Source organism: Durio zibethinus, chromosome 27 (genome assembly GCF_047325235.1).
Source record: "Durio zibethinus cultivar Kanyao isolate XHJ-2024 chromosome 27, ASM4732523v1, whole genome shotgun sequence".
NCBI classification, from domain to species: domain Eukaryota; kingdom Viridiplantae; phylum Streptophyta; class Magnoliopsida; order Malvales; family Malvaceae; genus Durio; species Durio zibethinus.
The window spans coordinates 492,735-515,407 of record NC_143188.1 but is presented as its reverse complement, the minus strand read 5'-3'; the positions used below and the strand labels follow the sequence as shown (position 1 = coordinate 515,407).

General features: G+C 36.2%; 3 pseudogenes across 1 annotated transcript; all 3 read left to right on the top strand.

Annotated features, from left to right (window-relative positions):
* Positions 1 to 2,478: 2,478 nt before the first annotated feature.
* On the top strand, positions 2,479 to 9,716 carry LOC111279927 (S-adenosylmethionine synthase 2-like; annotated as a pseudogene). Its single transcript, XR_016334721.1, has 2 exons — positions 2,479 to 2,704; positions 8,374 to 9,716. The product of XR_016334721.1 is annotated as an S-adenosylmethionine synthase 2-like (transcript).
* A 2,071-nt stretch (positions 9,717 to 11,787) lies between these two features.
* Positions 11,788 to 13,829, top strand: LOC149510808 (uncharacterized; annotated as a pseudogene).
* A 1,180-nt stretch (positions 13,830 to 15,009) lies between these two features.
* LOC149510807 (uncharacterized) lies at positions 15,010 to 22,421 on the top strand (annotated as a pseudogene).
* The last annotated feature ends 252 nt before the right edge of the window (positions 22,422 to 22,673 follow it).

Sequence of the window (22,673 nt, the reverse complement as noted above, 5' to 3'; positions counted from 1 at the left end):
CGTGGGAGTTACTAAGTGTTACACAATGGGGCTATGGGACTCATTAAATGTTATACGGTAGTGAGGCACCTCTAAAATCTCAATGTCTGGTGTGATCTTGATCTTGTGGTTGGACTCGACTTGACAGGAACGTCAAGTTTTAAAGGTAAAGAGATTGTAACGGCCTTAATCCCATATTGAAAGAATGTGTGGATATGATATGATATATAAGTTGAGACTTAATCTCAAACTTGTGAGGCTCTTTTTGTACGATAAAACGATGAGATCTTTAGGTCAAAATGAATAATACCTTATAGATTTGGTGCTGATATCCACAAATGGAATCTCTCCAGGACGTCAAGCCGAATAATACCTTGCAGGTTTGGTGCTGATATCCATAAATGAAATCTTTTCAGAGATGTCAAGCTTTAAAGGTGAAAAGATTATAATGTCGCTAATCACACATTAGAAGAATATGTAGAAATGGTATGATATATAAGTTGAGACTTAATCTCAAACTTGTGAGGCGTCTTTTATGGGACAAAACTGTGAGATCTTCATATTAAAGCGGACAATACCTCGTAGGATTAGTGCTGGTCTTAACAAATGGAATCTTCTCATCTTTAAAACTTGACGTTCAAATCAAGCTGAGTCCAACCATAAGACCAAAATCACACAAGACATTGGGATTTTAGATATGGCTCATTATCGTGTAACACTTAATGACTCCCATAGCCCACTGTGTAACATTCAGTAACTCTCACAATATAGCATTTAGTTTTCATCGCCTAGATGTGGCTCCCCACCGTGTAACACTTAGTGACTCTCATAGCTCCACTATGTAACATTTAGTAACTCTCACAATATAGTGCTTAATTTTTGTCGTCGACTGGTAACTGCTTTGATACTATTTGTAAAGATCCACACCTAACCTGTAAGGTATTGTCCGCTTTGATCTAAAAGTCTTATGATTTTATCCCATAAAAAATGCCTCACAAGTTTGCGATTAAGTCTCAACTTATATATTATATTATATCCACACATTCTTCTAATATGGGATTAGAGGCATTACAATAAATAAGTTTCTTTTTTCTCAATCAAGTTTTGGCCAAACAAATAGTAGATGCGAACCTTATTAAAAGTTGAATTATTTATTAATAGGTCTTTTGCCTTTTATATATCATATCATATTTATACAATTCTTTTAACGTGGATTGGAGGCTTTACACTTAAAAAACTTAAACTTATTATAAAAATCCCAAAAAATTAGGTTTAGGCGAGTTCTAAACTTGGGGTAGAAAGAGAGTATGTGTAGGCAACAGTATACATGTGCAATGTAAGACAAGAGAAGGGGTAGAAAGAAATCATATATAGGCAATGTATAGGCAACAGTACGAAGGAGCTCCAAATGTATGTTTAGGCAACAGTATAAAGGACCTCCGAATATATACCCTCTTTCTGCCCCAAGCTACCTTCTCTTCTCTTCCGTGTGGATTGTTGAAAATTAAGGACCTCCACACGGATACTTTTACATGGATTGTTGAAAGGGACCTCAAAGTTGATAAGCAAATTTTACCTTTTTTTTAATTTTAAAATTTAATTAATAATTGATATTTAATTATGTAAATCTAATAATAATTATTTACTGACTTTGTAAGATTAAAAAACTTAAAAACTTATTATAAAAGTCCCGAAAATTTAAGCTTAGGCGAGTTCTAAGCATGGGGTAGAAAGATTTCTAAACTTGGGGTAGAAAGAGAGTATATGTAGGCAACAGTATACATATGCAATGTAAGACAAGAGAATGGGTAAAGAAATTATATATAGGCAATGTAAGCAAGAAGAAGAGAAGAGAAGGAAACTGCCCGGAATAGATTCAACGAGGTTTGGTGGGTGAGATTTCAATCTGACGGTTGATGATAATCAAAGAGAAGCCCGCGAGGTCCTTTTCTACGATCTATCCATTTAAACTTGAAAGGGCGTAGATACTCTTACGTGGATTGTTGAAAGGGACCTCAAAGGTGATAAGCAAATTTTACCTTTCTTTATTTTAAAATTTAATTAATGATTGATATTTAATTATATAAATCTAATAATAATTATTAACTGACCTTATCCCGAAAATTTAGGCTTAGACGAGTTCAAACTTGTGGTAGAAAGAGAGTATATATTAGCAACAGTATACATGGGCAATGTAAGACAAGAGAAGGGGTAGAAAGAGATTATATATAGGCAGTGTAAGCAAAGAGAAGAGAAGAGAAGGAAACTGCCCGAAAATAGATTCAATGAGGTTTAGTGGTGAGATTTGAATCTGACGGTTGATGATAACCAAAGAGAAGCACCCGAGGTCCTTTTTGACAATCCATCCATTTAAACATGTTGAAATGTATACCCTCTTTCTGCCCCAAGTTGTCTTCTCTTCTCTGTGGATTGTTGAAAATTAAGGACCTCCGCATGGATACTTCTCCGCATGGATACTTCTAGACGGATTATTGAAAGGGACCTCAAAGTTGGGAACTTTTACCTCTATTTTTCTAAATTACCGAGTTAGGGACTTTTACCATGGATTTTTTCTAAATTACAGAGTCATGGTGCATCTATATATACTCTTTCCACCTCAATTTAGAACTCGCCTAAGTCTAATACTCATTTTCTCTCCTCTTACATTCAATTTCAACGACCGCATAACAAAATTCATACCTTTTCTTCTCTTACAGCAGCAAGGGTACCCACTCTCTCCTTTCTCTTTTATTTCACTTCACTTTGTATGTTATTGGTTTTTGATTATGTATGAGGGTCATTCACTTCCCAGTTCGTATTTTTTGTTAGGAAAATGGGGTCCAGTCCCATGTAAGTGGTTTTGGACCAAGTAAAGGCCATGGGCCTTGATCTTTTATTTTACACAGAGCCCTAGCTACTTAATAAAAAAGAGGTGGGGTTGTTTTATGTGTATGTCGATAACCAAGCAGAGAAAGAAGAAAAGCCAGGAAAAGCAGAGAGAGAAACAAGAGAAGGGAGAGTTGGTAAACAGAAGTCGATCCGTGGTCCGATTGAGTTGGAACCTTGTCAGGAGGTTTATGATTCAGAGTTATACATTCTGAACGGTGAAGATCGGGTTTGAAGCTCTCTAGGAACAAATCCAGGGTGTATTGATTGAGTCACTTATTTGGTGAGATTTCTCCAATTGTTTCTCTAGTTGTTGATTAGCTCTAGTTTTAGCTAGAGAAGAACTTTGTATAACTATTATTTGATAGTGAAGATTTTTCTGGTGGCCCGTGGTTTTTTCTTCTACACTGGAGGGTTTTCCACGTAAATCTTGGTGTGCTTTATTTTTCCTGCGCATTTGATTATTGATTGTTGTCTATTGCTTCTGTATTGTTGTGATTATTGCTTCAGGAGTAACAAGTGGTATCAGAGTGAGGGTTATTTTGAAACATCGATACAGAAGCATCCTAGGATAGAAGTAAATTCTGTTTGAGATCATGGAGGGTGATACAGGTTCCATGATAAAATTGACAGCATCGAATTATTCAATTTGGAAGCCTATGATGGAGGATCATCTATACTGTAAAGATTTGTATGAGCCAGTATTGGGTGATTCGGCTAAACCAGCAGATATGAAAGATGAAAGCTGGAAGAAGCTAGGTAGAAAGACGCTGGCTACAATAAAAAAATGGGTTGATATCAGTGTGTTCCATCATGTAGCGCAGGAGTCAGATGCTCACATTGTTTGGGAAAAATTGGCAGCATTGTATGAGAAAAAAATAGGTATGAATAAAGTTATGCTTGTTAAAAAGATTGCAACTTTACAGTACAGGGATGGACGATCTGTTACAGAGCACTTGAGTGATTTTCAAGATATATTTAATCGGATGACTACTATGGAGCTTAAAATGGATGATGAAATGAAGGCATTATTTTTTTTGGGTTCATTGTCAGACAGCTGGAATACTCTAGTTGTGACTGTTCTTAATTCAGCTCCTGATTATAAGGTGACATTGGAGATGGTAAAGGACAGTATGCTTAATGAAGAAGCGAGGCGAAAAGATGTAGACCCTGGGAATCAAGCTCTGGTCACAGAGAACAGGGGTAAAAACATCGACAGAGGTCAGGACTCAAAAGGCCGTGGTAAGTCTAAACATAGATCCAAATCTAGAGGTAAAGTGAAGTGTTTCCATTGTGGTAAGACGGGTCATATAAAATGAAATTGTAGAATCTTGAAGCAAGAGCGAAAAGATGAGAAAGGCAAGAGTTCAGATGATGGCAATGTTGCAGCAGTGAATTCAGATAGTGATTCAATTACTTTGATTTGTACACATGGTGATTGTAATCATGTTAGTGATCCCGGCATTGAGTGGATAGTTGACACAGGAGCGACATATCATTGTGTTCCTAAGAGAGAGTTGTTTACAACTTACAAAGCAGGAGACTTTGGTTGTACCAAGATGGGAAACAAGAGTGTGTCGCAGATTGTTGGGATTGGTGATATTAGTGTACAAACTAGTACAGGCTGCATGTTGACTTTAAGGGATGTCAGACACATTCCAGATATGAGAATGAACTTGCTTGCTATTAATGTCCTTGATAAGGAGGGATATGAAAGCCGACAAAAGAATGGACAGTGGAGGCTTCTCAAAGGATCTATGGTAGTTGCAAGGGGAAAACTATGCTGCACAATGTATAAGACATGGATGCAATTGAACGGTAACCAGGTAAATACCGTTGAAAATGATGCTTCAGCAAACTTGTGGCACAGGAGGCTGGCACACATGAGTGAAAAAGGGTTACAGGTTTTGGCAAGGCACTCTCTCATTCCCTTGACCAAAGGTATGTATCTCGATTCATGTGATTATTGTTTGTTTGGTAAGCATCATAGAGTTTCTTTTCGTAAAAGTTCTCAGAGAAAAGAAAATAGATTGGAATTAATTTATTCTGACGTATGTGGTCCCATTGAGGTTGAGTCATTAGGTGGTAGCAGATATTTTGTTACTTTTATTGATGATGCTTCACGTAAGACTTGGGTGTATATGTTGAAATATAAAAGTCAGGTACTGTAGTATTTTCAAAAATTTCATGCCATGATTGAAAGGATGATAGGGTTACCCTTGAAGTGTATTCGAACTGATAATGGTGGGGAATACACATCTAAAAGCTTTGAAGAGTATTGCTCAAAGCATGGGATCAGGCATGAGAGGACAGAACCTGGAACACCGCAGCATAATGGTATAGCTGAAAGAATGAATCGCACCATTGTGGAAAAAGTCAGATGTATGTTGAGGATGGCAAAATTACCAAAGCCATTCTGGGGTGAAGTAATCAACACAGCTTATTATTTACTTAACAGGTCACCATCAGTTCCTTTGGGCTTTGACATTCCAGAAAGAGTGTGGACAGGAGAAGATGCTTCATACTCTCACTTGAAAATTTTTGGGTGTAAAGCATTCATGCATGTGCCGAAAGAGCAGAGATCAAAGCTTGACAGTAAAGCTACATAGTGTGTGTTTGTAAGATATGGTGATGAGGAATTTGGCTACAGGGTATGGGATCCAGTAAAGAGAAAGACAGTCAGAAGCAGAGATGTGGTCTTTCATGAAAAAGAAACCATAGCAGACCTTGAGAAAAATGAGAAGACTACACGAGTTACTGTTGAGTGTGATGTTTCAACACCGACAGAGATTTCACAGAAAAGAGCCACAGATGGTGAAAATGAGCCAGAAACAGAACTTGGGGATATGGATGAGCCAGCTACAGTTGGTGATGAGCCAGATGCTATTAGTTTTGAGCAGGGGGAGCAATCCTCTCTACCTGAGAGTGTTGAGCAGGGGGAGCTACCTTCGGCATCAAGTGATGTAGAGTCTCAGCCTAGGAGATCTACTAGAGAGCGCAGGCCATCTACCAGGTATCCAAGTTTAAATTTTATTTTAGTTACTAGTGAAGGGGAGCCAGAAAGCTTTCAAGATGTGCAGGCTACTCCGGATAGAGAGCACTGGTTAAAAGCAATGAAAGAAGAGATGGAGTCATTGCGAAAGAATGGTACTTATGATCTTGTTAAACTTTCAACAGGGAAGAGGCCATTAAAGAATAAATGGGTGTTCAAGTTGAAAAAGGATGGTGACAAACTAGTGAGGTACAAAGCTCGATTGGTAGTAAAAGGTTTTTCTCAGAAACCAGGCATCGATTTTGATGAGATTTTTGCTCCAGTTGTAAAAATGAGTTCTATTCGAGTGGTACTGGGATTGGCAGCTAGTTTGAATCTTGAGCTTGAGCAACTTGATGTTAAAACTGCATTTTTGCATGGTGATTTGCAGGAGGATATTTATATGAATCAGCCTGAGGGTTTTGAAGTGAAAGGGAAAGAGTATTTAGTTTGCAAATTGAAGAAAAGCTTGTATGGCTTGAAACAAGCTCCGCGACAGTGGTACAAAAAGTTTGATTCCTTTATGGTGAGTCATAGCTATAAAAGAACAGCAGCGGATTCTTGTGTGTATATTAAACAATTCCCTAATGGTAACTTCATTATCCTATTATTATATGTTGATGATATGTTGATTGTAGGACAAGATGCTAGTATGGTTTGCAGGTTGAAAGAACAATTGTCTAAGTCTTTTGATATGAAAGATTTAGGTCCAGCAAAGCAGATTCTTGGTATGGACATTATCCGGGATAGGAGAGCTGGAAAGCTGTGGTTGTCACAGGAAAAGTATGTTGAACGAGTGCTTGGTAGATTCAACATGCAACATGCTAAATCAGTTAGTAGTTCACTTGCCAACCATTTTCACCTAAGTAAGAAATCTTGTCCAGTGTCTAAGGAAGAGCAACTAGCTATGTCTAGTATTCCTTATTCTTCTGCAGTCGGTTCTTTAATGTATCTTATGGTTTGTACAAGGCCTGACATTGCTCATGCAGTTGGTGTAGTGAGCAGATTTCTTTCTAATCCAGGAAAGGTTCACTGGGAAGCAGTGAAATGGATTTTTAGATATTTGAGGGGTACCTCAAAAATGTGCTTGACTTATGGAGTTTCACAACCAGTTCTAGAAGGGTTTACTGATGCTGACATGGCAGGCGATCTTGATGGTAGGAAATCTACTTCAGGGTATTTGTTCACTTTTGCAGGAGGAGCTGTATCTTGGCAGTCTAAGTTGCAGAAGTGTGTTGCTTTGTCAACTACAGAGGCTGAGTATATTGCAGCAACTGAAGCATGTAAAGAAATGCTTTGGATGAAACGTTTTCTTCTTGAATTAGGGTTGAATCAGAAAGAGTATGTGGTATTTTGTGATAGCCAGAGTGCTTTAGATTTGAGTAAGAATACCATGTACCATGCTAGAACAAAGCACATTGATGTTAGATATCATTGGTTACGTTCAGTGATTGAAGAACAGCAGATGCTATTGAAGAAAGTCCATACTGATAAAAATGTGGCAGATATGTTGACTAAGATACTTCCCAGGGAAAAGCTTGAGCTTTGCAGTAACTTGGCCGGAATGAGTTCCCTGGCCAAGGTAAGTTCCAAATGAAATTGCTATGGTGATGAATCTCCTTCTAATGGGACTGGAGGGGGAGATTGTTAGGAAAATGGGGTCCAGTCCCATGTAAGTGGTTTTGGACCAAGTAAAGGCCATGGGCCTTGATCTTTTATTTTACACAGAGCCCTAGCTACTTAATAAAAAAGAGGTGGGGTTGTTTTATGTGTGTGTCGACAACCAAGCAGAGAAAGAAGAAAAGCCAGGAAAAGCAGAGAGAGAAACAGGAGAAGGGAGAGTTGGTTAAACAGAAGTCGATCCGTGGTCCGATTGAGTTGGAACCTTGTCAGGAGGTTTATGATTCAGAGTTATACATTCTGAACAGTGAAGATCGGGTTTGAAGCTCTCTAGGAACAAATCCAGGGTGTATTTGTTGAGTCACTTATTTGGTGAGATTTCTCCAATTGTTTCTCTAGTTGTTGATTAGCTCTAGTTTTAGCTAAAGAAGAACTTTGTATAACTATTATTTGATAGTGAAGATTTTTCTGGTGGCCCGTGGTTTTTTCCTCTACACTGGAGGGTTTTCCACGTAAATCTTGATGTGCTTTATTTTTCCTGCGCATTTGATTATTGATTGTTGTCTATTGCTTCTGTATTATTGTGATTATTGCTTCAGGCGTAACATTTTTCCTATGAAATACTAAATTATCGTTGCCATTTCGGGTTTGCTTTTTAACTCTTTCTGTTACATATATGTCTCTATGCTGCCTGTAAGTAGTACTGTGAAGCTGATGCTTTAGAGTTGCAGATCTGGTAGCCTTTTATTTTATTTTTGTTGTGAATTTAGTCATTTCTTTTGAAAATTAGATTTCTTGTTACATTATTTAGCATATTTTTTAAGTTGAATTAAGGGTATAAAAAATTGGTTTTGCAGAAATTACGTGATGGTTACCTTCCTATTCACCTCGGAGTCTGTGAACGAGGGACATCCTGACAAGCTCTGTGATCAGATCTCCGACGCCGTCCTCGATGCCTGCTTGGCACAGGACCCTGAAAGCAAGGTAGCATGTGAGAGCTGCACCAAGACCAACATGGTCATGGTCTTTGGCGAGATCACTACCAAAGCCAACGTTGACTACGAGAAGATCGTGCGTGACACCTGCCGTGGCATCGGTTTCACATCTGAATGATGTGGGTCTCGATGCTGACAACTGCAAAGTGCTAGTTAACATTGAGCAACAAAGCCCTGATATTGCCCAAGGTGTTCACAGCCATCTCACTAAGCGCCCTGAGGAAATTGGTGCTGGTGATCAGGGCCATATGTTTGGCTATGCCACTGACGAGACTCCGGAATTGATGCCTCTGAGCCATGTTTTGGCAACCAAGCTTGGTGCTCGCCTCACTGAAGTACGCAAAAATGGAACTTGCCCTTGGCTCAGGCCTGATGGCAAGACTCAAGTCACGGTTGAGTATTACAACGATAAGGGTGCCATGGTGCCTGTTCGTGTGCACACTGTGCTCATCTCCACTCAGCATGATGAGACTGTGACTAATGACAAGATTGCCGCTGATTTGAAGGAGCATGTCATCAAGCCGGTTATTCCTGAGAAGTACCTTGATGAGAAGACCATTTTCCACCTTAACCCATCTGGCCGTTTTGTCATTGGAGGTCCCCATGGCGATGCCGGTCTCACTGGTCGCAAGATCGTTGTTGATACTTATGAAGGATGGGGCGCTCATGGTGGTGGTGCTTTCTCTGGGAAGGACCCTACCAAGGTGGATAGAAGCGGTGCTTACATTGTCAGGCAGGCTGCAAAGAGCATTGTTGCTGATGGACTTGCTAGGAGGTGTGTTGTGCAGGTTTCCTACGCCATTGGTGTGCCTGAGCCTTTATCTGTATTTGTGGACACATATAGTACTGGAAAGATACCAGATAGGAAAATTCTGAAGATTGTGAAGGAGAACTTTGATTTCAGACCTGGAATGATTGCTATCAATCTTGATCTTAAGAGGGGGGGGCAATGGCAGGTTTTTGAAGACTGCTGCCTATGGGCATTTTGGCCGGGATGACCCAGACTTCGCTTGGGAGGTTGTCAAGCCACTCAAGTGGGAGAAGATCCAGGCATAATTGGACCTTCTTCAGATTACTTCTGCGCTTGATTTATTGTACTTTCTAGCATTCGAGTTTGATTATTGGGCTATGCTCACATTTTCATTCACTTTTGTTTGTTTTCATGTGTTCTTTTTGAAATTTCAATTGATTTATGTAAGGTTTGAAGCCCAGATCTAAAATAAGTTGGAAGCATCTTGTATCTTAGAACAACAAACCAAACCTTGAACACTGTGAGTTATAAACAATGAATCAATAACTAACTTAACAACTGCACTGCAAATTCCATAAAAATATTTCAAGTTAGAAGTAAGCAACGAGAATAAACAATGCTCACAAAAATTTTATTGATCTGCTTTGATTTTTTTTTAATTTCCTTTCATTTTATCATCATATTGCTTAACCAATCAAATGCTTGTAAAACTAAGCAACCAAAACGAAATTGTCGCCACACATCAACTAAAAGTCGTTTCACTTTCAATAAGATTTGCATTCTACATGGAGCTTTTCTGCTTCAAAAGCTGAAGGTTTCCCTTAGCAGCAGAGTATCATCAAATAGAACAATAAATAAATCGTTGAAGCCAAGCTCTGAAGAATCTCAAAGAAAATTGAAAAAACAAAAAACTCTTCATATTAAAAATTCTTTTAGTCTCTCACAACGATGTCACAGTGATTTCCTAGCAGTCTATTTCACGACGATTTCACAATTGATTTTTATTTTTAAAAAACATATTGAAACCAAATAAATCCATGAGTATAACTTCGCAAATACAGATCTACAAACTATAAGAAAACAAAACTCAATATCTAATTAAAAACCTAAGAGTAAGAAAGCATATACCCGTTGTATCTTTGGGACGAGTTGCTACATCACATCTGCTTTCAAGCGACTCAAGATGAATGGTCCCAAAATGGACTGAAACGAATTTGTAAAGAACAAATGTTCTATCCTATCTCATTTAGGGTTACGGCATGTATATTTATATTATGAGATAGTACAAGCATATTTACATATAATTAAATGTACAACTATTGATAACATATTCTAATAGGGAGAACTCCACAAGAGCTTGTTCTTAAAATAGAAGAAAATTTGAGAAAGAAAGTCCCTTGGTAAATGTATCAGCTAGTTGTGATTGAGAACATATGAAAAGGACTTGAAGAAAATGCTTGCAAACAAGGTCTCGAACAAAGTGATAAAAGGTCTCTATATGTTTTGTGCGAGCATGAAAGATTGGTTGGTAGTAAGTTGAGTAGTACACATATTGTCAGAATGTATAGAACAAGGTAGTGCAAGAGGAAATCCAACCTTATTCAATATATAAGAAATCCAAAGTATATCTCAAAAAGCTATAGAAAGAGCCATATACTTTGCTTCAGTACTAGATTGAGCAACAAAAACTTGCTTTCTAGTACACCAAGAAACAGGATTGGAATATAAGAAAATACAATGACCCATTGTAGAATGTCTAGTGTCTGGACAACCAGCCTAATCAGCATCAATATATCATACCAGATTCGATGTAGTGCAAGGAAATAATTGAATACCACAATTGATAGTTTCTTTAAGATATCTCAAGATTTATTTCACAGCCTAAAAGTGAATATCATGAGACGCATGCATAAATTGATAGACTTGTTGCACAGCATAGGTAATGTCAAATCTAATAAAGGTAAGATATTGTAAAGCTCCAACAATAGTGAGATATTGTTATAGGTCTGAAAGTAAAGTTCCATCATATAGAAAAAGCTTCTTACCAGTAGTTACAAGAATAGAAGTAGATTTGGAGTTTTCCATACCTAAACATGAAAGTAAAGAAAACACATATTTTGTTTGTATCAGCAACAAATGCTTAGGTGTACGATATGCCTTTATTGCAAGAAAATAATGAAGATCAACGAGATCTTTCATTGAAAATTGCAAAAAAAGCTGTGAAATGAATGAATGAATAACATTTACTAAAGAACCAATAAGAATGATATCATCAACATAAAGTAAAAGTAGCATCATGTCAAATAATGAATGCCATATGAACATAAAAAGATCTAACCAAAGGCATAAAGAGCAAAACTAAATCTTTGAAACCAAGCTCGTGGAGTTTGCGAAGACCATAAAGAGAGCGATATAATTTACAAACATGATAGGGATGATTAAGGTCCATAAACCCTAGTGGTTGTACCATAACTTTTTCATGCAACTAGCCATATGAAAATGCATTTTTGACATCTAATTGCCTAATGGACCATCTTCTACTAACAGTAATAGAAAGAATAATTCAAATAGTGGTGGCCTTAACAACAGGGCTAAAAAAGGTGGAGTCAAGGTCAATACCTTTTAATTATGTAAAGCCTTTGACCACTGTAGACCCCCCATTTTGTCTGGGATCTTTTGTCAATTGAGACTAATCCTAGCTCAGTTGCAAGGATTTTTATTCATTTTTATTTTAGATTTTTTTTATTTCATATTTATCATTTTTATTTTTATTTTATGATTTATTTTTTTTCTTTCTTTTGATTATCTGATTAATTAAAAAAAAAGAAAAAAAAAAGCTGAAAGATTGAAATTAAGCTTGGTGATTGTGATGATTGTTATCTAGATGCTAATCTTTAGCATTGGATGACTAATTGGAATTGAATTGAAACTCTATCAGCATGGGTCTATATATCAACAATGAATATACAAGTTGAAAGGAGGAGAAAAGATAGAAGAAGAATCCAAATAAGAGAGGAAAAAGGTAGAGTCAAAAAGGATTCAGTCTTCTGTTAGCAAGGGGACTGCTTAGAGTAGTATCGAGAAGGCGTGAGCTGCTTTATGAAAGCTGGTAACCTGCTTGCTAGGATGCTGCTTGAAGCGGTACAGTTTGGGTGATTGCTATCTTCCTTTATTTGATCAAAGAATCCTACTTTCAAGGGTCAGATGAAGAGGCTGATTATCTAGTCTGGATGGACCCTGGTTCCATTTGAATTTGGCAATTGGTTGATCTCAGTCAAAGACTCGATTGTATTGAGGATCTTTAACCAAGAAAAAGATTCAGCCTTTCCCTTCGTGCACCACAAAGAAAAGAATAAAAATGAGGCACTTTCTTTGTCAAGCAATACAAACCAACCAACACAACACAGCAATCACAGCCTGCATTTAGTAGTGGTATATTTAGTTCCTCCACACCTTTTAGTTCAAGTTGATCTGCATTTAGTTCCAATACTTTTGCTTTTGGTGCCACGAGCACTCCTGCCTTTAGTTCCACAAGCATCACTGCCTTTGGTACCCTTGGCTTTGGCTCATCTGGAAGTCCAGCATTTGAGAGCACTGAAATTGCATTCGGTGTGTTTAATGCCCAGGTGTTTGGAATAGGGGGGCACATTTGGAGCATCAAGCACACCTGCTTTTGGCATTTTAGGCACTCTTGTTTTCGGTTCTTCTAGTTCTGCATTTGGGGGTTCCATCCCTCCTATTTTTGAAGCTTCAAACACTCTTCCTTTTGGAGCATCTTCTACTCCTTCATTCAGCTTTGGGTCTAGCCTAGCTTTCGACCAATTAACTCCAACATTCGATAGTTCTCTTTTTGGAACCACCACATTTGTAGCCCCGAGTTCTCTTTTTGGGAACCCAATCTTCTGTACCAACATCTAGAAATACTAGCTTTGACTAATCACCATTTGAGGGCCAACGTGGGGGAAGTAGAGTGGCTCCTTACACACTTACAACCGAAGTAGATAGTGGGAGTAGTGCACAGCCAGCTGCAAAGCTGGGGTCAATATCAGCAATGCCAGTTTACAAAGATAAAAGTCATGAGGAGCTGCGATGGGAGGATTATCAATTAGAGGATAAGGTGGACCACAGGTAGTTGCTCAACCTTTTGAAAAGGCTGGCTTTGATGTGTCAACTGCGCCTACTAGTCCTTTTGACTCTTTTTCAACATTCAGTCAAACGTCTGTAAATCCATTTTCCAGCAGCACAAGTATCACTCCATTTAGCCTAAAACTGCCATCTTTTAATAGTACAGGTTGTACAACCTCGACTACTACATCAAATCCTTTTCAATCAACATCATCAAGCCTTTTTGGCCTAACTTCGTCAACAACTTCAGTATTTAGTTCATCTGTAACTAATCAATCCATTTCTTTTTAGCTCATCTGTCACTCCTTCATTTTTAACTTTGCCATCGATTTTTGGTACTGGTGGAGCTTCGATAACAATTCCAGCATTTGCTACTGGTTTAAATTTCATTTTTTTTTCTTTTTTATTTCTTTTAAATAAAATTCAAAAAATATATTTTTGAGGAAAAGTTGAAAGTATCAATTTTTCTTAAAAATAAGCTTTCCAAAAAATATTTTTAGAGAAAAGTTGTAAGTATTAATTTTTTTTAAAAATAAATTTTTAAAAAACGTTTTTTTTTTTAGGAAAAGTTGAAAGTATCAATTTTCTTCGAATTTAAAGTTTCCAAAAAATATTTTTGGAGAAAAGTTGAAAGTATCAATTTTCCTTAAAAATAAATTTTCAAAAAAAAATTTTTGAGAAAAAGTTGAAAGTATCAATTTTCCTCGAAATTAAAGTTTTCAAAAAAATATTTTTGGGAAAAAGTTGAAAGTATCAATTTTCCTTAAAGATAAATTTTCAAAGGGATTTTTGAGGAAAAGTTGAAAGTATCAATTTTTCTCGAAATTAAAGTTTTTAAAAACAAAAATATTTTTGGGGGAAAAGTTGAAAGTATCAATTTTCCTTAAAAATAAGTTTTCAAAAATGAATTTTTGGGAAAAAGTTAAAAGTATCAATTTTCCTCGAGATTAAAATTTTTTAAAAATATTTTGGGGAAAAGTTGAGAGTATCAATTTTTTCTGCACAAAAACAATCATTCTTTTCTTCATTTTTATTTTTTTTAATGTTAAATAATCCGACGATGGAGCCTCTGCAAGTGAGACAGTAGTTTTCTTGCATACTCCTGAGGTGAAGAAATTTTCTCAAATTTCTGCTAAAAGTATTAGAGTCAATTGAGAATAATTTTCAATAATTAATTACTTGGTAAAATTTTAAAGCTCATTGGATAACACAAGTTTAAGCTGGTACCATCTTTTGATGGGCATTGTGAGGGTGCTATAACCTTCCTCACACGTAATCAAACTCCCAAACCCTGTTCTGGTTATTAGACCTGAACCTATTCTTTTAGGGACCCTTAAACTTAGGTGTTCCCTGAAAGGACAGATTCTTTAGGTGGCCAATCGCACCTAGATAAAAAGATTGGTGGTGACTCCCTTAAGTCAATGTCTAGCGATAGATCCCCGGATCTAGACGTTATGACAGCTTGACGACTCCACTGGAGACTTTGAGAGTCAGGCCAGCAAATAATTTGTGTTATCCAAAAGCCTAATAAAATTGAACTTTTTGTATATATGTGTTATTATTCATTCATATTTATTTACTTTGTTAATTACGTCATTCATGTGCATGTGCATATGCATAACATGAGCTTTATACCCAAGCTCCATCTCTCTATGAGGGAGTAAAGTACCTATTGCTTTCGTGAGGTCTAATGCCTCCGTAGTGGCTAACGAAATACTCCCACTTAAATTGAACCTTTTTCATTTGTAGCCTGTAATGGGTGAGGATTAGGGTACCTTACTAGTCTGTGATGGACAAGGATGTAAGGAGCAATTTGGGAACTTTTAGACTTTGACCTTAAACCACATATAGTGAACCTTAAGAGTGCCTAAACCTAAGATAGAGCCTTTTCTACCCAATGATAGATATACCCTGAAATTAAGACATAAAAAGGGTGTTCATCTAATCATTTTGATTGTTTAACTTTGTGCATCATTTTCATTATCATATGTAACATTATGCATCAGCATCATTTTCATTTCATCCATGGAACTAACTATGTTGTTTGTTTGATTGTATGCATCTGCATTACTTTCATGATCATGTTTTAACATAATCATTTGAATCCATTTCATATTAGATTTCATTCAAGAAAATGTACATTTCATTCGTGCATCAAAGCATCATACATAAAGCATAGCATAACATTTCTAATCATAATTATGGTGCTAAAGGTTCAAAGATAGCTCCATCTAGCGAGAATCCTGCCCATCGATATAACACAAGATCCAGAACAAGGCAAATGAAGCAAGAGAATTCTCACAGATTTGAAAAGATAGAAAAAGCACATGAGAAGATTGAAAGTGAGTTGAGCAAGATTTTGGATGCTCTTAATAACCTGAATAAAAAAAAGGGAGTCGAAGAAAATGCAAGCCAACAAGTTTTCCCATTGCAAGAGGTGGCTGACCCTTTATATCCTCCAGGTTTTGGCCCACCTCAAGCCCAGTTTGCTCAAGAGGTTCCACCGTAACACTTCACATATCCAATATATCTTGGAATACCGTCAGCTTCCAACCCAAGACATTATAATAGCTATGTAAATTCTGTCTTTACTGAAAAGACAGTAGAACCAATTCTTGATCTAAATGATTTGAAAGAGAAGGAGAAAGAAAATATAACAGTGGAAACTCAAGAAAGCTCCAAGATTAGTATGCTAGAACAAAGGCTACAAGCTGTGGAAGGATTTGGTTTTTATGAGACAGTTGATGCTGCTAGGCTCTGTCTAGTCCCTAATGTGATCATTCTTCATAAGTTCAAAGTATCAAAATTTAAAAAATATGATGGTACAAAGTACCTCAAAACTCACATCACCATGTATTACCGGAAGATGGCAACTTATGCTCATGATGAAAAACTCTTAATGCATGTCTTTTAGGATAGCCTTACTGGCTCTACGATCAAATGGTATGTTCAGCTGGATAAAACCTGCATTCACTTTTGGAGCGATATGGCACATGACTTCATTAGTCAATATCGACATATTATCGATTTGGCCCCTAATCATTTGTCTTTACAAAATCTGGAGAAAAAGGCAAACGATTCTTTTAAACAGTATGCCCAGAGGTAGAGGGATGTTGCTTTTCAAGTACAACCTCCTATAACTGAGAAAAAAACTACAGTATTGTTTGTCAGCACTTTGAAGTCTCCTTATTATGAAAAGATGATAGGGAATGCAACAAAGAATTTCACCAACATGATGATCTCTGGAGAAATTATGAAAGTGCCATAAAAAATAACAAGTTGAAAGGAGGAGAAACCAAGAAGGCATCAGAAAAAAAAAATTGAAGCTCAAGCTGTGAGCTTTGATAGACAACAATTCAGGGGTTACTCTCTATACTATCCTGCTGTGAATAATGCCCCATTCTACCCATACCAGCTAGCTTCACAATCACCTTATTCATCCACATACCGATCAATTTTTAACCCTCAAGTTTTACATATAGCCTTAACATTCAAGCTCCAGTAAGAACCCAAATTCGCCCTATTAACCCAGCAAGTGGTTCATGGGAACAACGGACTACTCGAGAAAAATTTGTATTTGATCCAATCCCTATAACTTATACAGAGTTATATCGAGAACTCTACAATAGCCATTTGATTGCCTCCAGCCATGTGGAGCCGCTTAAATCACCCTATCCAAAGTGGTATGATCCTACAGCCCACTGCGATTACCACTATGGAATTACTGGCCATTCTACTAAAAATTGCACTGCTTTAAAGCATAAGGTACAATAATTGATCAATGATAAAATGGTAAGTTTTGATCAAGGAAAAGCAACAACACCTAATGTTAGCGTTCTGAGTGAAAGTCAAGAACAGAAAAGGTCCAGAGAGTCACAATGAATTGAGGGGCAAGATGTCAATAAAGATTTTTCACCTGATCGTATAGGGGGATAATTTTAAAGAATGGAGATAAAGCTGGTTGAAGGTTTCTTTTGTTATTTTAGGATTTTTTTTCGAGTATATGATTTCACTTGTTATCATCTTAATAAAGGCAAGTTATTCATTACATTTTTTCTTTCACTCGACCATTATTCCATGCTCTGTTACCTTTCATAACTTTACATTTCCATTCTCAAATTTCAGATGATGAATATTTAGACAATGATAACAATAATTTTAGGATTTAATTTTGAGAACTCATCCATATTAATATGAGGAGATAATTTGAGCAAAAAATAAGCTGTTATCAAAGGTGAAATAGATATGTCTTGAAGATGTGTAATCTTTTATACAGGTTTATGAGCTTTGTTCAATAGATGACGTTCAAGAAAAGTATTCACAATTGAGATGAAAAATGGCCATCTTTCTTTTATCACTCGAAAAACCATTAATTGCTACCCCTTTGAACCTATTATGATTTCTTTTTCTAAAGAACCCCAACCAAGGATCACCCTCTATACTGGAGGGTAATTTTTGACAAAAAAAATCACAAAAGGTCTCAAAGATGAAAGAGAAAAAAAAAAAGCAAAAGAAAAAATACTACACATGATTTGGGGTAAAGTAATGAGAATCCTTTGTGTGAGGAAAGAAAAATAGTGAAATTATGTGGGGGCAAAATGTCAAGTTGCATCAAATGATCCTTCAGTCTTGAACTTTTTTAATATATGTTTTGAGCCTATTATATCCATTTCTTTTATGATCCCTCACCTTGACCTACATTACAACCTTGAAAAGCCCATTTGGATCAAGTATGAATGCTTAACTTCAATGATCATATGTTGAGTGAAGGCATGCTCATGATGAAACAATGGAATCATGCTACATTACTCTAAAGTTGGATGTATGAAAGATATCAACAATGGATGAAAAATGAGAAAAAAAAAAGATGATAAAAAAAGAAAGAAAAAAGAAAAAAAAAAGATTCAAATTGGAAACCTGAAAAGGTGATTTTGGTAGAAAAATGTCCAGGTCAAATGGTTCACATGGATGAAAGATCAAAGACATCTGAAAATCCCTCAAAGACTGAGACAAAGTTCACCAAGCTCAAGATGGCTTCAACAGTAAATGGAATGAGTTTTTGAAAAAGAATCCTAGATTAATATTAAAAATTATCTGAATATTCATCATTTGGACATACCATTCATCCCAATGACATGTATCCAATTTATTTCCTTTCCCATTTGTTTTGTACCAAAATAGATCTTCATTGATTATCTTTACCATAATTCACCTTGTGTTCTCTTATTGTTACACCCCTAGAATGAATTGAGAAAATGTTTGATTGCATTGTATTTGTCAAGATTTGAAATGATAATGAATGAATGAATATGTGCTTAAAAGAGTCTTGCATTTATTTAAAAAAAAATCTAAAATGATGGTGGTAACAAAATAAAGAAATGGTAGAAACCTAAAAGAGATGATTTGGAAAGATATATAATGTGACCAAATGGAGAATATGATGGGATAAATCTTGAAAAATGGTATAACCAAGTGATGAGTACAAGGATGAATTGGTCGATATGACTTGCAAGTTATGATTGAATGATAAAAACAATCAGTGAACAAAGTTTTTTTTGGAATGGTTAATGCTGAGACACTTATGAGTAATGACCCAGTGATGGTGGATGTTTTGAAATTTGTTAGTGCTGAAAAGTTCATTGAATGATAGTCAAGTGATGATCGATTGATGAAGCTTATTCCAAAGTATTGAGAAACTGAACAAGGGAGAACGTGAGATGGTAGGGTCTTGAGGACCATATTCCACAATTATTTAGGATTTCATGATATTATTGACATTCGTATTACATGCATCAAAGTGGCATCATTGCTTGAATAGTACATACACATAATTTGATGAATTAAACTTTGTTTGGACATGCATGGCACTATGAGAATATAGGTTGCCACATTTGCATCAATAAGAAAGCATTTGCATCTTTGGTCATAACGTTCATTCATGCAAAATTTTGAGTTACTTGAAAAAGAAATTGTGAATATTTTGATAGAAATTTTTGAGAACTCAAATGAAAATCTTTGAGTTTCAAAATGAGAATCTTTGAAGAGTGAAACCCTAAAGTTCATCAAATGTGAATCTTCGAACAAATGAAAAGTTTTAAACTTTTGGATGTAAATCTCATTTTTTGGATATGAATCTCTAATTTTTTTTTATGAGAACCTTTGTTTTATTGCTGAGCCTTTGAACTCAAATGAGAAGCTTTGAATTTTTGGATGTGAATCCTAAGCTTGCCAAATGCGAACCTTTAAAAAGCCTTGAAATTTTGGATGTGAACCTCCAAAATTCAAATAAGGATCTCTGATGCGAGTCTTACAAGTTACAAATGCAAATCTTGAGATCTTGCAAATTTGAACGAAACTGAAATCTTGAGAATTAAATTTCAGTAAATTCTTACAAAGTTGGAAGGTTCTTGCGAATCTGAACCTGTGAATGTTGAACTCAAATTGTGAATCTTTGAGTTCGCATTACAAAATTTCTTCGATCACGATCTATAACTCCTTTGGACATGATTGTCAATGAGTAATTTATTTTCCAAAGTCATGGTGCCTCTGTTTAGAGGAGCAATTTACTTTCCAAAAGTCGTGGTGCCTCTGTTTAGAGGAGCAATTTATTTTCCAAAGTCATGATGCCTCTATTTAGAAGAGCAATTTACTTTACAAAGTCATGGTGCCTCTGTTTAAAGGAGCAATTTACTTTCCAAAGTCGTGGTGCCTCTGTTTAGAGGAGCAATTTACTTTCCAAAAGTCGTGGTGCCTCTGTTTAGATGAGCAATTTACTTTCAAAGTCGTGGTGACTCTGTTTAGAGGAGCAATTTATTTTTCAAAAGTCGTGGTGCCTCTGTTTGGATGAGCTATTTACTTTTTGAAATTGTTGAGCCTCTGCTTAGAGGAGCTTTGATCAAATTTAAAAAAAAAACAAAAAACAAAAAAATTACCTCTGTTTAGAGGAGCTTTGTTTATGTTTCTCAAAGTTATTGAGCATCTACTTAGAGGAGCTTTGATCGAATTTAAAAAAAAAAAAAAAAACAGCAAAACAAAATAGGCAAAAAAAAAATTCAATTGAGTCTTAATGGGTGTCTACGTCTTTGCACAATTTTTGTTTCACAAAAAATGTACAAAGAGGGGCAGCTGTAGACACCCCATTTTATCCGAGATCCTTTGTCAATTGAGACTAATCCTAGCTTAGTTGCAGGGATTTTTATTCATTTTTATTTTAGGTTTTTTTTATTTCATATTTATCATATTTATTTTTATTTTATGATTTATTTTCTTTTTCTTTCTTTTGATTATCTGATTAATTAAAAAAAAGGAAAAAAAAAGCTGAAAGATTGAAATTAAGCTTGGTGATTGTGATGATTGTTATCTAGATGCTAATCTTTAGCATTGGATGACTAATTGGAATTGAATTGAAACTCTATCAACATGGGTCTATATATCAACAATGAATATACAAGTTAAAAGGAGGAGAAAAGATAGAAGAAGAATCCAAATAGGAAAGGAAAAAGGTAAAGTCAAAAGGGGTTCAGTCTTCTATTAGCAAGGGGACTGCTTAGAGTAGTATCGAGAAGGCGTGAGCTGCTTTATGAAAGTCGGTAACCTGCTCGCTAGGATGCTGCTTGAAGCGGTATAGTCTGGGTGATTGCTATCTTCCTTCATTCGATCAAAAAATCCTACTTTTAAGGGTTAGATGAAGAGGCTAATTATCTAGTCTGGATAGACCCTGGTTCCATTTGAATCTGGCAATTGGTTGATCTCAGTCAAAGACTCGGTTGTATTGAGGATCTTTAACCAAGAAAAAGATTCAGCCTTTCCCTTCGTGCACCAGAAAGAAAAGAATAAAAATGAGGCACTTCTTTCGTCAAGCAATACAAACCAACCAACACAACACAGCAATCACAGCCTGTATTTAGTAGTGGTATATTTGGTTCCTCCACACCTTTTGGTTCAAGTTGATCTACATTTACTTCCAGTACTTCTGCTTTTGGTGCCACGAGCACTCCTGCCTTTAGTTCCACAAGCATCCCTGCTTTTGGTACCATTACCTTTGGTTCATCTGGAAGTTCAGCATTTAGGAGCACTGAAATTGCATTCGGTGTGTTTAATGCCCAGGTGTTTGGAACAAGGGGGCACATTTGAAGCATCAAGCACACCTGCTTTTGGCATTTTAGGCACTTTTGTTTTCGGTTCTTCTAGTTCTGCATTTGAGGGTTCCATCCCTCCTGCTTTTGGAGCTTCAAACACTCCTCATTTTGGAGCATTTTTTACTTCTTCATTCAGTTTTGGGTTTAGCCTAGCTTTCAGCTAATCAACGCCAACATTCGGTAGTTCTCCTTTTGGAACCACCACATTTGTAGCCCCAAGTTCTCCTTTCGGGAACCTAATCTTCTGTACTAGCTTTGACTAATCACCATTTGAGGGCCAACGTGAGGGAAGTAGAGTAGCTCCTTACACACCTACAACCGAAACAGATAGTGGGAGTAGTGCACAACTAGCTGTAAAGTTGGAGTCAATATCAGCGATGCCTGTTTACAAAGATAAAAGTCATAAGGAGCTGTGATGGGAGGATTATCAATTAGAGGATAAAGGTGGACCACAGGTAGCTGCTTAACCTTCTAGAGAGACTGGCTTTGCTGTGTCAACTGCGCCTATTAGTCCTTTTGACTCTTCTTTAACGTTTAGTCAAACGTCTGTAAATCCATTTTCCAGCAACACAAGTATCACTCCATTTAGCCTAAAATCGCCATCCTTTAATAGTACAAGTTGTACAACCTCGACTACTACATCAAATCCTTTTCAATCAACATCATCAAGCCTTTTTGGTCCAACTTCGTCAACAACTTCGGTATTTAGTTCATCTGCAACTCCTACATTTGGAACCGGTCTATTTTTTTTTAGCTTATCTATCACTCCTTCATTTTCAACTTTGCCATCCATTTTTGGTACTGGTGGAGCTCCGATAACAATTCCAGCATTTGCTACTGGTTTAAATTTTATTTTATTTTTATTTTTATTTTTATTTTTTATTTCTTTTAAATAAAATTCAAAAAAAATATTTTTGAAGAAAAGTTGAAAGTATCAATTTTCCTTAAAAATAAGCTTTCCAAAAAATATTTTTGAAAAAAAGTTGAAAGTATCAATTTTTCTTAAAAATAAATTTTAAAAAAAAGTTTTTTTTTGAGGAAAAATTGAAAGTATCAATTTTCTTCGAAATTAAAGTTTCCAAAAAATATTTTTGGAAAAAAGTTGAAAGTATCAATTTTCCTTAAAAATAAATTTAAAAAAAAATTTT